This window comes from Falco biarmicus, chromosome 12 (assembly GCF_023638135.1).
Source record: "Falco biarmicus isolate bFalBia1 chromosome 12, bFalBia1.pri, whole genome shotgun sequence".
Taxonomy (NCBI): Eukaryota; Metazoa; Chordata; class Aves; order Falconiformes; family Falconidae; genus Falco; species Falco biarmicus.
Window position 1 is genome coordinate 5,009,432 of NC_079299.1, and position 13,629 is coordinate 5,023,060.

Genomic DNA, 13,629 nt, shown 5'->3' on the forward strand with positions numbered 1-13,629 from the left:
GCGCTGGAATGTCTGAGTCACTACTCTGAGCACTCTTAATTATACAGAGATATAGATTTCATATGCTGCGTTACATATTACAAGCGTGTGGATGCTCAGAGAAGCCTGGTGGCTGTCATTATGCATGTTGTTTACCAGGAGATTCGAGGCTGGGTGAGGTGACCCAGCGGGCTGTAGTTAGAGGGAGTTTTTTTGGTTGGGTTTTGTTGGTGGTTTTTTTGCAGGTGATTTTATTGGTTTTACAGAAATTGGAGCAAAGCCTGAAACAAGCAAACTGAAATAGTAGGTAATGATTTTCTTCCAGACCTGATGCACAGCACGTGGGAGCGTGGCTCACCCACCCAGCTGCTTCATGCACGTGTGCTCCATGCAAGCACACGCTCACACGTGACATGCTTTCTACGCTGCGTCTGTACGGTGCTTGGCTCAAAACCTGCCACCGTGCTTGGTCCCTTGGGAGTTACTGGGGGTGTGCAGCCCAAGTGGCCTGTGGAAACCAGCCGCTGGTCCAAACTTCCCAGATGGAATCAAAGCGACCACACCAGTCAGGGCACGGCTGGTCCCCGCTGATGGTGAGCCCTTGGCAAGGGGTGGCAGACCTGGGGAGGTCTGTCCGGTGTCCTGGTGCATCTGGGTGGTGCACAGTAAAGGTATGGCTGCCTCTGCAAGAGGATGCTGCCCTGGTAGGTCCTGGACCATATCTGCCAGCCCTGGGTAGGTGCCTCAGGCAGCCAAAGGCATTTCAGAAAGCAGTATACGGTACCTAGGCACAGGCTCCCGCATACCTCCTTGGCCATCACGTGGGCTTCCTGGACAATCCCAGGGCAAAGGGCATGTGGGCTCTGCTATGAGCCGTTTCCTACAGGGCACGTGGACCAGGAGCTGGAGAGCCAGCACCAGTCTGCACTGAGAACTGTGAAGATGCCCTTTTGCTGAGTGACCTCCTGGGATGCTGGTCCCGAGGTTGTGGGCAGAGTTCAATACCAAAGGCAGTGCCAGCCCCTGTAATTGGGCATGCTGATAGTACTTTTCCTGGATTACCTTTGCACCCATGTGACTGAGCTTTCCCAACAAAGCATGCAAGCAATTAAGGAGCTGAAGGCTCATTAAAAAAAAACCCAACAACAACCAGCCACACAGCTGGGCTTGTGACTGGTCGCTGGTGTCTCCAGCACCCAATAAGCATAAGGCTTTGGAAAAATCCAGCATGGAAAGGGTTAGGAGCTCAGTTACGTAATTCCTTTAATAAGTTGTTTTGTCATAAGCCATATCATAAACAGGCAGGAACAGGGACAGGAGGACAAGAAAGAGGAGGAGGAGGAGGAGGAGGATGGAAGGCTTCTCATAGCCTCCACTGCAGGCTGAGGAGGCTATAGGTCATTTGCTGGGTGGTGACTAATGTCATTATCTATTTTTCCCCCTTGAAGTGGTAATATTTCATCTGTGGTTTGGCCTTTTTATTCTTCTGTTCAAAACATGCCTGTTTGCCTTTTTCTTGCAGCCCTCATCACCCCCCTCCCTTGGGATGGGAGGGATGCACGGGGCAGCTCCCAGGGTCCCAAGGGCAAGGATGTGCAGCCCCAAACAGTGGGCTGGGGTTGAAAGGAGGTATAAATCTGGGAAGAAAAAAGGCAGTTTATGAGTTTTGGACCCCAGGTTTGCATGCTCTCCAGCAGCGCTGGCAGCGTCTGCAGCAAGGACCTCAACCCCTCCCGCTTCACTGCTGCCAAAATTTCCCCAGCCCACAGGCAGATGCATCAAGAGAGGCCAACGTTGCACTGCAGTGAGGGTTTGGGGGTTTCATAACATAACCTGTGAAAATAAGGCCTGCTGGGTGGACTGGCTTTCTGCTGGCCCAGGCTCCCAGGAAACACAGTGGTGGGCACCCCATGCCCCCCCAGCTCCCAGGGAAGAAGGTGGCTGATAACCAGAGCTGCTAATTGCTGCGAGGAGCTGGAGACAGGCAATTAGTCACTTCTGCGATGGCCAAGCCCCGTCAAATGCATTAGTTAAGCTGGTGTCCCCGGGTGCTTGGTTAGTCCCCCTGCGCCTGGCTTTCCACTGCACCAGGGTTTTTTTTAGAACATTCGTATTTTCCATCCTCTGGCAGGGATGATGCCTGCTTATTAGTGTCACCGTCGCCCCGAGAGGGAGAGATGCACTCAGGCACGGGTACCAGCAGGAGGGCTGGAGGTGCCTTGGTGGCGCTTGTGCTTTCCAACAAAATCCAGGGAAAGCAAGGGGCAGGGGGAGGGCAGCACTGCCCGGTGGTGATCCCATGGGCAGTGACATGCCCGTGCACGTGGGAGCATCTCAGCATCTTGTCTTTGCACTCACATGTGTGTGCACGTGTGCATGTGGATGTTCAGCTAGCCCCTCGTGAGGCGAGGTTTCCCCGTGGTGCCCAGTGCTGGGAGGGCATGTGAGCACGTGTGTGTGGGGGGGTGTCACTGGGTCTTCCCCCTGCTCCCCAGGGTGTACCACAGCAAGGCAGGCCTGATCTCTCCTGCAGGAAAAAAATCTAACCAGCTTGAATGACATAAGAAATGACCTGAAACATAGAGCTGAGACACGGGTAAGCATAATCAAAAAAATAATAGGAACTTTCTGGTAACGGCATGGCGGGGCCTGGGTTGTTTTATGGTGTCAGGTCAGTGCCCTGAGACAGGCAAGGAGGGAGGGAAGGGGCCCCTCTCCCAGCTCCTGCCTGCTTTTTCCCTTTAGGGAAGGCGTTGCTTTTACATTTGACATCCAAACACTTCTCTCCCAGCTGCCACCCCAAGCTGTGAGCGTTGTACTCTTCTCTTTGAGGGGGTCAAGGAGGGGGTTGAACGGCGAGCCTGGATGCGAAGGTGCAAATTCAGCCTCAGCAGTGCAGACAGTACCAAAGGAGCCGCAGCTCCTTCTGCTTCTGGAGGGATAATTAATCCCCAGAGGTGGCTGCTGGCCGCTGTTTTGGGAAACCAGCTTACAAGTCAGGGGCTAGAGCACTGAGGACCAGCTACTAGAGGTGGCTGGGGTTGCAGAAGAGGAGGAGGACTTTAATTTAAAACAGGTGTTTGAAGCTTGGGGCTGGAGTGGCTGTGCCTGTGAGAAGGGAACGGAGCAGGGATCTAATTTTTAAATAAGCACCGTCCGACCTCTGCCTCGTGCCAGCCACCCCACTCCACCCCGGTAACAGGCTCTTTACCACGACGCAGAAGGAAAAAAAAAAAAGAATAAAAAGAGAACAGGGAAATTCTTGAGATTCTTTCCAATGGAAAAAATGTCTCCACTTATCACTCAGTGTCAACAGCAGCAGACACCTGTGTTTGAACACCCAGCAGTGAGTGGCCAGGCAAAAGGTAACTTAAAGCTTCTGCTTCCACCTCCCTGCACACACGCAGGTGGGACGATGGACTTGGACACCTCTCGTCAGCCCAGTGGGGCTGCGGCCAGTGTCCGGAGGCAAGCTCAGAGGTGGCAAAGCTGGCAGCATCCCGTGGCCAGGAAATGCCAGCAGCCTGACTGCCGACGTGAGGCGTTATCATACGTTCCTTAATTAGACCGTCACCGACTTACCCCTCCCTCCTCCCCATCCTCCCTCCAACTCTTGCTTCATCGCATGCAGCGGTAAGCCCTGGTGCTCGCTATTTTCCCTGCTGGCCAGCCAGTGTGGGAAGCTCAGGAAGGAGGATGAAGGATGTGGCACAGCGTGGTGGGAAGTACTGGGAAACCCAGTGCGCTTCCCCCAGCCTGGGGATGCACGGAGTCTATACTCTGGGGTGAAGTGATGCTCTGTGAGTGGCACAGTTATTTGCTCTTGTGGCATCACAGCATGGCACACCAAAGCCATGTGCTGCCGATCTTCACCAGCCGGGAAGGCTGGGCACATCACGTACTTGTGGCACAAGGATTTCTTGGTCAATCCATCAAAGCTTCTGCTCTTCCCACCACTCCGTCCATCGCTCTCCCTGCTAACCAGCACCTGTGAAGCAGAGATGAGGGCCTACAAAGATTTTCCTCTATTCCCTTCCCACCTTCGCTCAAGTTCTTGTCCATTACAAATGTCAAAGTTTTGGGGAAGAGGACCTCCAAACGTCACAGCAGCCTTGTGTTTTACAGGTTCTATGCAATGCTAAGGTGCTGGTAGGAAGCCACTACCACGTGATGGTCTGTTTGGGGGAACACCTACTTCCCATCCCTCAGTCCTCCCCTGTTACCTGCATGATCTTGAGCAAGCTGCTTATCTTCTGCATTAATTTCTTAATTAACGCTTAATTTCAGCTTGATTCCTACATGTAAAGAACAGAAATAATAACAATACTGAAGCCCATTCACAGAGTGTGCAGCAATACCCTGCACGTGAACACATAGAGATGGTCAGCGATTAGTGAACATATATATGAAATCATAGAATGGTTTGGGTTGGAAGGGACCTTTAAAGGTCACCTAGTCCAACCCCCCTGCAATGAGCATACATCACCCGGCATCACTGACCACATATCCATTGTGTTTCTTTTGTTATTTCTATTGCTGCTGTTTTTCTTTTGGCTTGTTAGCGATAATGCTCCTGAGATGTTTTCTAAATATTTTTTTGAACAAAAAAAAAAAAGAAAAGAATTTCTTGTAGTCACTATGAGATAATTTATCAAGCTAGGAAGATGCGTCTTGGTTAAGTTCCATGCATCCCACAGCATCTGAGCCACAGAAAGGAAACACTGGCTCACACCTGCCTCCAAGGCTGGTTCATCCTGACTGATGCGTGTTACCTGAAGTGCTTGGATTCAGCGTGTGGTCACTCTCGGCACCTCCTACAGCAACGCAGGTGCTCCAGAGCAGGGTGTATAAATATGGTGGGTTGAAATGTTCTCTAAAAGCAGAGGTCCTTTGCCAGCGCAGGTTTAACTGTTTAAAATGAGATTCCTCTGGTCCAGCCCTATCATGCAGCTGAAGGAAGAATCCCATTTTTTTTACCAATAGAGTTGAAAGCAGTGAAAGCTTTTGCTAGCATTCCCGTATCATTTGGAGAAGTGATTTTTTTCTCATGTTTTCCAACGTTTTTCCCCATATCAATCCACTAAGCAAAGTCCGCTAAGTGCTGCATAATTCAGCATCATTTGGTGCCTGTAATGCTACAATTACTCTTCAAGGCTCATTTGCTTCAAGGTCTTCAGGCTGTAAAGTTATGGGAGTGCGGTTAGTTGATTTTCAGGAATGTCTGCTCTCTGGCAGGGGCTGGAGAAGGAAGGAACTGAAAAGAAATGCATGCAAATTCAATGACATAGCAGGAACTTTAGAGGCATTTCAACACTGCGATACCCACAGGCAAAGAAATCATAATTGTTCAGAGGAAATACAGCCTTGCCAACTCCTACGATTTTATCAGGAGTCTTGTAATTTTCAGTGTCCTTAAAAGCCCAGCTTCTGGAGTCATCCCATTGTCAGGGAGTCTCAGCTTCCTTTTAAATGAAAAAGAATGTTTCCAGCCTTTTTTTTTTTTTTTTTAACCCTCCAGAGAAAACCTTTAGAAAGTATGCTGAAGGTTCAGAAATGGAAGGAAAAGAGAACCCAGGTCATATTAAAACAAGCAGAAAACCAACACAAAAGTGCATGCTTAAAAATATGCTCACTCTGTGGGTTTTTTTGGAAAAACTCAATGCCAAAATCACATCTATTGCCATTTTTATCTGGACACCTGATTTGCAGATGCTTGTGCTTGGCTCTCCCAGCCTTGTGCACTTACCTCACAAAGGCTCAGGTAGCCTTTGGTGGCTCCCGGATGGGGCAGGATGAGATGCTGAGGCTCCACTCTTGCTCTTTCTCTTTGTCTTCTCCCCATTTTCACCTGTGACTTGCTGTTCCCCAGCTCTCAGAGGCATTGTCAGCCCTAAAAGTCTGTCTGCCCTGACACAAATGCTTGTTGCTTTGCTACTGGCCTTGTCAACTACTTGTATATCATCTTTGGGCAGTACCTGCTTAGGTATTCCTCACTGCCCTTACAGTGTAGATGATGGTGGGCATCCAACGTGAATCGCTGTCCTGCATCCCTTCCACCTCTCTGTGCGGTGGCTTAGCCACCTGGCATTGCTTAGTTCCCTGAAGGCACCGCTTTCCTCTGTGTTTCCATCCAAGTTCACATCTACAGGGATGCCTTGGCATGCACTGCCCGTGTTCCCTGGCCTCAGCTGGCACCTGGCTGCTCACTCAGCTCTCCCCATCGTGAGCATCACCCCAGCCCCAGGGCCTGTGCTGCAGTGGGATCTGCTTCCCTGGGTGTCGGGCACCTGGGACAAAGGGTGCACAGGGTGGCTGATGGAGGGCATTGGCTTCACTAGAGCCAGTGAGAATTTGGCGAGACCTGAGGAGAATTAACCTTCATGGGGAGGCTTGAAGGCACTTTGGTAGGGGAGGAGCAGGCTGCTATGGCTGGCGTGGACAGTTTTTTGAGAGCTAAAGTAGTGGTGTGGAAAGTTGGCTGTGCTTTGCCTTCCGTCATGGCTGCAAAGTCAAAATCATGACAAGCACGGGGGAAGGTGGAGGAGTTGTATCTCCCCGGTGTTGTGGCAACGAGGTCAGGCGAGGGGATTGCAAACCAGCTGCAAAGGCATGGTTATGCTTGCAGGGTAGCTGGGCCCTTAATTATGTGAGTAATCTTCCCGAGCGGGCTTGTGCAGATACAAGGGATGAGTAAGTGCGCAGGGCCACGTTTGCAAGAGGCACGTAGGCTGGAGGGCCAGCCAAAGCCTGCACATGGACGTAGAGGAGAGGCAAGGGCAGCAGGGAGGCGGGTGAGCAGCAGGGCGAGGGGAGGACGGTGGTCAGTCTTGACCAGAGGGCATCACCTGCCTTTCCTGGGAGGGTCATTGTAAAGACCTGAGGTGAGATGCCAAACTGGAAGTGAGGAGACTATGATTTTTTAAGCAATGCGCCCTTCCGTTCAGAAAACGGTGCTGGGCTTTTCTGTGAGAGGCCGTGAGCCTTTGCCGCACCTTTCAGCAGCACCGTGTGTCCGTCCCCTCACTGCTCAAGGCAGCGGCTCAGGCAAGGCTGGAGATAAATATAGCCAGGGATGGGAAAACTTCACGTCTTTAGAAGCTTCACTCAGCACTGGATCAGCACCAGAAGGTTTCAGCACCTATTTTGAGCACATTTCGACTTAACTGGGTCTCCTGCCTCCTGGAGGCAAAAAATAAGCTTTGTCACAGCATTTGTTCTGCTTCCCACAGGCTTGTGGCGATGCAAGCACAATTCTGCTTTCCTCTAGCCCTCTGAAATAGCCCTTTGGCTACCCAAGGAGCCTCCCCATGCACGGAAGCTGTGACTTTAATAATTTCCTAGCGAGCTGTTGGCTGTCACAGGGGAGGTACATGTATGATGCTCTCTCCATGGCTTTGCTGCTGGTCCAAAATAGAAATCCCCAAATTCCAGAATGGGTTTCCCCCTTCGTGTGTGTGGAGGTATGAAGTGTTGCAATACTGCAGGCTGCTTATGGAGGTGTAGCAGTTGCGATGTGAGGAACTGTTCAACGGGACTGCACAAGCCCAAGGTACTGCAGCCTGAGCCCTTCCCCGCGCTGCCTGTGCAGCATGGGCTCCGCAAACACCTCTGGGAAGGACTCCCGCGCCCTTCGTGCGACGCTGAGCTGCAATCCCCTTTGCTCTTCATATTTCAATGAAGTCTCTCTTTCTGTCTCCCTGCCTGTGCGATTCTGCCAAAGGTTTGGATTCGTAATGCTGCCAAAATGTCTTGCTGAAATCAAAGAGTGAAAATATTTCTGTTTCTGAAAGGATGGGCATTGCTGCTGACAAGGAGTGAACTCTTTCTTTCCATAGACAAACCCCCAAATGTCTGTTCTGGCTTTAAGTAGATATTAGCTTCAGCCTAAGGAAAACAGCAACAAATCAGGAAAACCGAGTTTCCTGCAGAAAGCCCGGTGTTTGTCTGTCCGGTAACGGACTGCTAATTCCAGGAATAAAACAGCTGCTATCCTTGCACGCAGGCAGTTGTCTTGGACTTTAAAGAGGAAATGAAATGGGGAAAGGAAACAAAAAATATTAAAACATCACGTATAAAACCATGCCAAAGGTATAGAGAAGCAGAAGTTCTCATTCAGTGAAGCATTACATGATTGTTTGATAGGTCAGCAAGTACTGCAGGTGAAATTCTGAGTTCTCTGAAGCGGATTGTTAAAACTTGGAGGCTGGGGCTTGCTCACATTTTGCCTAAAATGCTTAGCCTGCTTTCATGCTGTTTATGGGGGAGACTGAGTCCTGACCCATGGAAAAACGATGCCTGAGATGCAACCGGCACTAAGTCAAGGTGGTCCCACAAGTACAAATTCAGGAAACAAGTACAAAATCTAGGAAAAAGCGATCAGCAAGACAGTTTCTGCTATTGATTGGGTTGAAACAGAAAGTTTTAATTCTGTGGGAACTTGCATAGCCCCCATTACGTTATCATCTTGGTGGTGCTTCATCACCTGTATTGCATTCATTCTCATGCAGCCATAGGAGATGCAGGTGTCTCCTGGCACAGGTGAAGAACATAATGAGAGACAACAGAGAGAGATTTACTAACATCCCTCAGCCTGGCTGGTCTTGCCTGTAAAAGGTCTTGCCTTTGGTTGTGGTTTAAGTGTTGATGCAGGGTCTTTTCTTGGTGTACTTTTCTGCTGTCTCTGCCCCTTCCTGGCATCAAGAGCAGATTGGCTTCCTCTTTAGTAGGGATGCTGTGTGACACTGAAGAGCAACATCCTGAGGTAAGTCCCCAAATGGCATTTGTTCATGCTGTGCTGCTGCTTGCTGAGAGCTCCTGGCTTCCCTTTGCCACATCTGCTTTACCCTTCTGCCCCCCATTCCCCTCTTCTCCAGAAATCCCTTCTGCGAGACCCCTGTTTGCTTCTCCCTCCTGGCCTCTGCTTTCCTGTCCGTCCCCACTGATGTGTGTGACCAGGGTGGGGTGGGATGGAGGGGTCTGCTCCCTCCCCCTGGGCTGCACTGGGACCCTGCTGGCATGCCCTCCCTTTGCAGGGGGCTCCAGGCATCCTTGTGGTGTGACATTGATCTGTGTCCATCGGAAAACATAATGGCTTTGGAGAAGGGATGGCTTTGAACCATCTGAGAAGCTGACATCCCTCAAAAGGTTTTAAAGCTCCTGTCATTGGATCTACAAGGACTTTAGAGTGCATTTGCAACTTCTAGATTGCCAGAGAAGAAAACCTTCTGCTGTACTTCTTGCTTTTCTGCTGTCAGAAGATGCCTGGGGAGGGAGAAGCTGCGCTCCCAGCCCTCTGACCACCCCTCTCTGCGCTGCTCCCGGAGCAGGAGGTGGAAAATCACCGACTTTACTGGTGCCTTTTGCTTTGTCTCTCTCTTCCTCTCCCCTGGCAGCCTCCTGACAGCATGGGAACAATGGGATGACGTGACCGGAGCCCTGTAAATGCTAATTCCCCTTTGAGGCTCTTGCACCAAACAGGAAGCACAAACTGCCCCGGAATAGAAATCCAGTCCTTGCTCCGCTCCTCAGCAGAGCCTGCTCCCAAATAATGCCACCTGGCAGGCCCCTCTCTGCGTGGCCGAGCTGCTCTGCCCCTCGCCGTGCTCCCCAGCCCCACTGCTCTGGCTGGCCATGCTCACCAGGGGGTCATCTCCTGCCCGGGGCTGGCAGGCAGGTGGGTTTGGGGATGGGACTCGCCCTGGCAGAGCTGGGGCTGCCAAGTGATGTTGTTGGAAGAGGGCAGAGGTATGTTGGGAGAGTAGCAGGAGCCTTGGGAAGCTGAGCTAGGCAGTGATGCCGGTTTTGAGGATGGATCGTGGAAGGGAGGCTGTCTGCACCTGCTCATGTTACCCCTGCTCTGAGGTAGGCTGCTTGGTGCCAGAATGACAAGCATCATGTTGACCTGCCAATAACCTACCCTCTTCAAAACTAATTTTCCTTTTCACACTGAACAGTGGGGCGTTAGCGTGCAAACTTGCAATTGCTCCTGGGCTGTTGTTCCCTCTGTAACACATTTGCTGGGACATCTGCTGCAATCAATAGATCATTAGGAAGTACCCTGTAAGGAGCGAAGTGTTGATCCAAGTGAGGATGCAACCCAGGTGGAGGGTTTGGATGTGTCAGCTGGATTGCAGGGCCTCTGCTAAAGCAAAACTTCCATGCCTGCTCCCTTTAAACTGCCTTGAGCATTCAGAGCAATCCCTTTGCTTCCTTCGCTTGTCCTTCGCATGTGGTGTATTTGCAGTTCCTGCGGGTGGGCATGCTGCATTTAAATGAGGCTTCAGTCATCGCAACCTGCCGCTCCTTATCCTGCAGTCCAGCAGTGATGTGACAGGGCTGGATTTTGGATGTCGGAAGATTAATTGCCACAGAGTAAGTGCTGCTCGGTGGTGCAGAGACAATGCTGTGCAGGTCAGTGGTGCTGAGTGGGTGCAGAAGCATGGTGGTGCAGTGTGGTGACGCATGCGGTCTTGAGGACATTCACAGACTTTTCAGGAAAATCCTTTTCTCTCCTGAGCTTTGACTGACTCTCCATAAATTGAGGACAGTAGGTCTCTATCTATTAGACTGAGCTGTTTGGAGCAGGTACCATCTCCTGGTCTTTGTGCAGTAGCAAAGCCCCTTACCCTGGAAAGTGAGGTATTACCTGCAGCACTGGCAGTATAAAGGCAGGAGCTGTGCTGTAGTCAGAGCTAAATCTTTGGTGTTGACTTCAGCAGAAAGTGCTTGGGCTGGGAGGGGGCTCACAAGAGACAGTTACAAGAAAAGTGTCCCAGTGTGGGCAGATGAGTTCCTCCTCTGGGTGAGGAGGGATGCAGTGATGTGTTCCTGGAGGATGCAGGTCTGCTCCCTAGCTCAGGACCCACCAAACCACAAAGTTTCCCTGAAGGCTGATGGGCTCTGGGTGTGCAGATGGACTATGGAGTTGTAAACGTGTCCTCCCCTGCCAACCTGGCTACCCGACAGCATGGCAGGTCTTGCCTCTACCCATCTTGAGTCTCTCCATCAGTGTCTAGATTGCTTTAGGCTTTGCTGGGTTAGGAGAAGAGTTGAGGGGCTGGTGACAGGCAAAAGTGTTCCTCCCTTCATGCCGCTGACATGTTTTAGCATGGTTTTATCTGGTATTTCCTAGAGGTAGCCCTGAGCAGCTAAATGGAAGTAAAAATGGAGACGTCCACATGGAGGAAGAATACTAGGCTTGGTAAGCCCCAGCCTGGCTTTTTGGATGGCTTCAGTCAGCCTTTTAAAGACCCACTTCTAGGGGCTTTCTCTGAAAATGGGGACATCCTGACCGGTACTGGTTACAGAGGCCACAGATTTACTTGGCTTCCCTGGCTGCCTTCTGTGCTTCTGTATCATTTCCATTACTGGTTCTTTAACCTCAGCCTTGCCACCTCTTCACCGCTCCCCAAAAAGTGCAGCAGTGACGGTGACATGCTGCTTTCATCTGCACAGCACGCTGGTACATCCACATGATGAAAACGGGCGTGAGATTCTGCTGTACTGCTGGTAGGGGAGGGATCTTCTGCCCTGGCACTGCCAGGCTTCCCTTGCACGTGTAGGTAGTCAGGAGGGTCACCAAGCCTGCGGAGTTTCAAGATGGGAGCAAGATATTTCCCATAATGATCTCTAATCATTATTTTAACTAAGGGAGAAGGGATTGAGCTTGTTGCTTGTGTGAGGCTGAAGACGCATCTAGTTTTCAGCAAGCGGTTTGTAGGATCGCAGCCCTCTGGGAGTTAGGCTGAGATAAAAGAAGACATCCCTGCATCCTCCCATGGCTGTGCCTGAAGTTTCCAGGTTACACCACTTATTCTCAGCTTCTTGCCTACAGCACTACTGCTAATGCGTGTTTCCAGCTTCCATCAATGCACGAGGTTAAACGTGACATCTCCTTAAATGCTGAGTGTCGTCTTCCCTGCACCCTGAAGGTGACGGGCTAGGAGCAGATCTGCTGAGGAGGAAAAAAAAAAAAAAAAAAAAGAGACTTGAAGACAGGAAGATGTGTTTTTACACTCTGTTTCCAAGCTGAGATTGGAGGAGAAAAAGAGCAGGGACCAAGGTTCTGAGTAGCATGGTGATCTGTCAGGAGCCGTGGCAGCTGGGACCTGCATGGCTCGGGGGCTGGGTAATGGGCTGTGCAGTCCTTCACCTCCGGGTCCACAATGTTCATCCAGGCACTGGCCGGCAGCGAGGGAATAGTGTTGCTCTGGCAGAGCTGCTCAGCGGTTTCTGTGAAAATAAAAGGACTCGCTGCTGCCTGACAAGCCCTGTTCCTGCCGTGGCTCCTAGCAAGTGCCTGGGGAACCGAGAGTGGGTGTTAGCAAGACCCTTTGGAAATTACCGGGAGAAATGGCTCCAGTTAGACCAGCTGATACTGGTGTGCGCTTGGGCACACAAATGTTTTCTCATCTATTTGGTGCCAGATGAGGAAATCGGTATGCTCAGATCAAAGGAACGGAAGAGATGGGCTAGATATCAGAAGCAGTAACTGGGTGGACCAGCAAGACAAGAAGGGAATGGGAGTGTGTTCATGTGGGCTGGTCAAACCTTGCTGGTGGTAGCTGAGAGCCTGGTGAATAGCTCAGCTTTACAACCGAGTCCTTGATGGTCCCTTCCTGGACTTCACATGTTGATGGAAACTACTACACACTCTTGTTATTGGTACTTTATCAAAATGTTGCTGTGCCAGATCCTGGAGAAATTTGCACCCAAGATAGAGAACTTCCTAGCTGAAGGACCATCTGGCTTGATGCTCAGAAAGGAAGTGCGCTATTCCAGGGAGTGCTGGGAAGGTGGTGGGTGCTTTTGGTAACTGTGCAGGTGTCAGCAGTGATAAAGCGCAAACCTCCCTGAGTAAGGCTGGGGGTGGCAAAAACACGGAAAGGCTGGTGACAGGTGTGAGTGTTGCAGTGGCTGTGGGCAAGGAGCGGGATAATTGGCTTGACCTTAGGATAGGTGTCAGGCAGGCTTGTGCTCCAGCACCGGCTTGTTTGGAGAGACACTGGGGAAAAAAGATGTTCAAAAGATCCACTGATGGGAAATCTGCAGGAGGGTGCTTTGTAGCCCTCTGGGGATGGGGGAGTAGTTTACTGTACGCTTTACTGATGAGACTGGCCTGACCGGACCTTCGCGGGAAGACTGATGAAAATTTTTAGGAAGGAGGTTCAGAAGAAGATGCATTAGATCTAGAGAGCTAATGAGGAATGACAGTGGTAATATCCACCTTGGCATATGTTTTCCTAGGCAGATCTTGAGAGATTGCAATGTTTTACCCTTCCTGTGTATCTTGGGCATCCTGGCAATGAGGTGACAAGGAACTTTAAGCACTGCCTCAAAATCTGGTGTCAAGCTGGGTGTGTGACCCTGCTCCAGCTAAACTCACCTGCTTTTCGAATAGGTCACCACGCTACAAAGCTGTGTAAAATTGAGCTGGTGGTGCCTGGGTCAGGATCCTTGTACTGCGTGTGAGACAGGCATGGAGAAAACCTGGCATTGGGAAGCTCTCTGAACTGGGAAGATAAGGAATGGCAAAGTGTGGCTGCAGCCTGGTTTTACAGCAGCTTCAGTGGTGATGGGCATCAGGGTTAAGGGAGTGAAGGGCTGCAGCCAGCGAGCCGAGGGGGCTGGGGGGCACTGAGTGGGGTGCCC

The 13,629-nt window shown here is 50.9% G+C and overlaps 1 long non-coding RNA gene across 6 annotated transcripts in view; it reads left to right on the top strand.

Moving 5' to 3' along the window:
• The first annotated feature begins 7,747 nt into the window (after positions 1–7,747).
• The window catches only part of LOC130157719 (uncharacterized), a 29,820-nt gene continuing 23,938 nt past the window's right edge, over positions 7,748–13,629 (top strand). For 2 of the 6 annotated variants that reach the window (XR_008824989.1, XR_008824991.1), the window contains exon 1: positions 7,748–8,740. This is a non-coding gene — a long non-coding RNA (uncharacterized LOC130157719). The remainder of the gene's footprint in view (positions 8,741–13,629) is intronic. The other 4 variants (XR_008824986.1, XR_008824990.1, XR_008824988.1 and 1 more) reach the window with 3 other exon arrangements.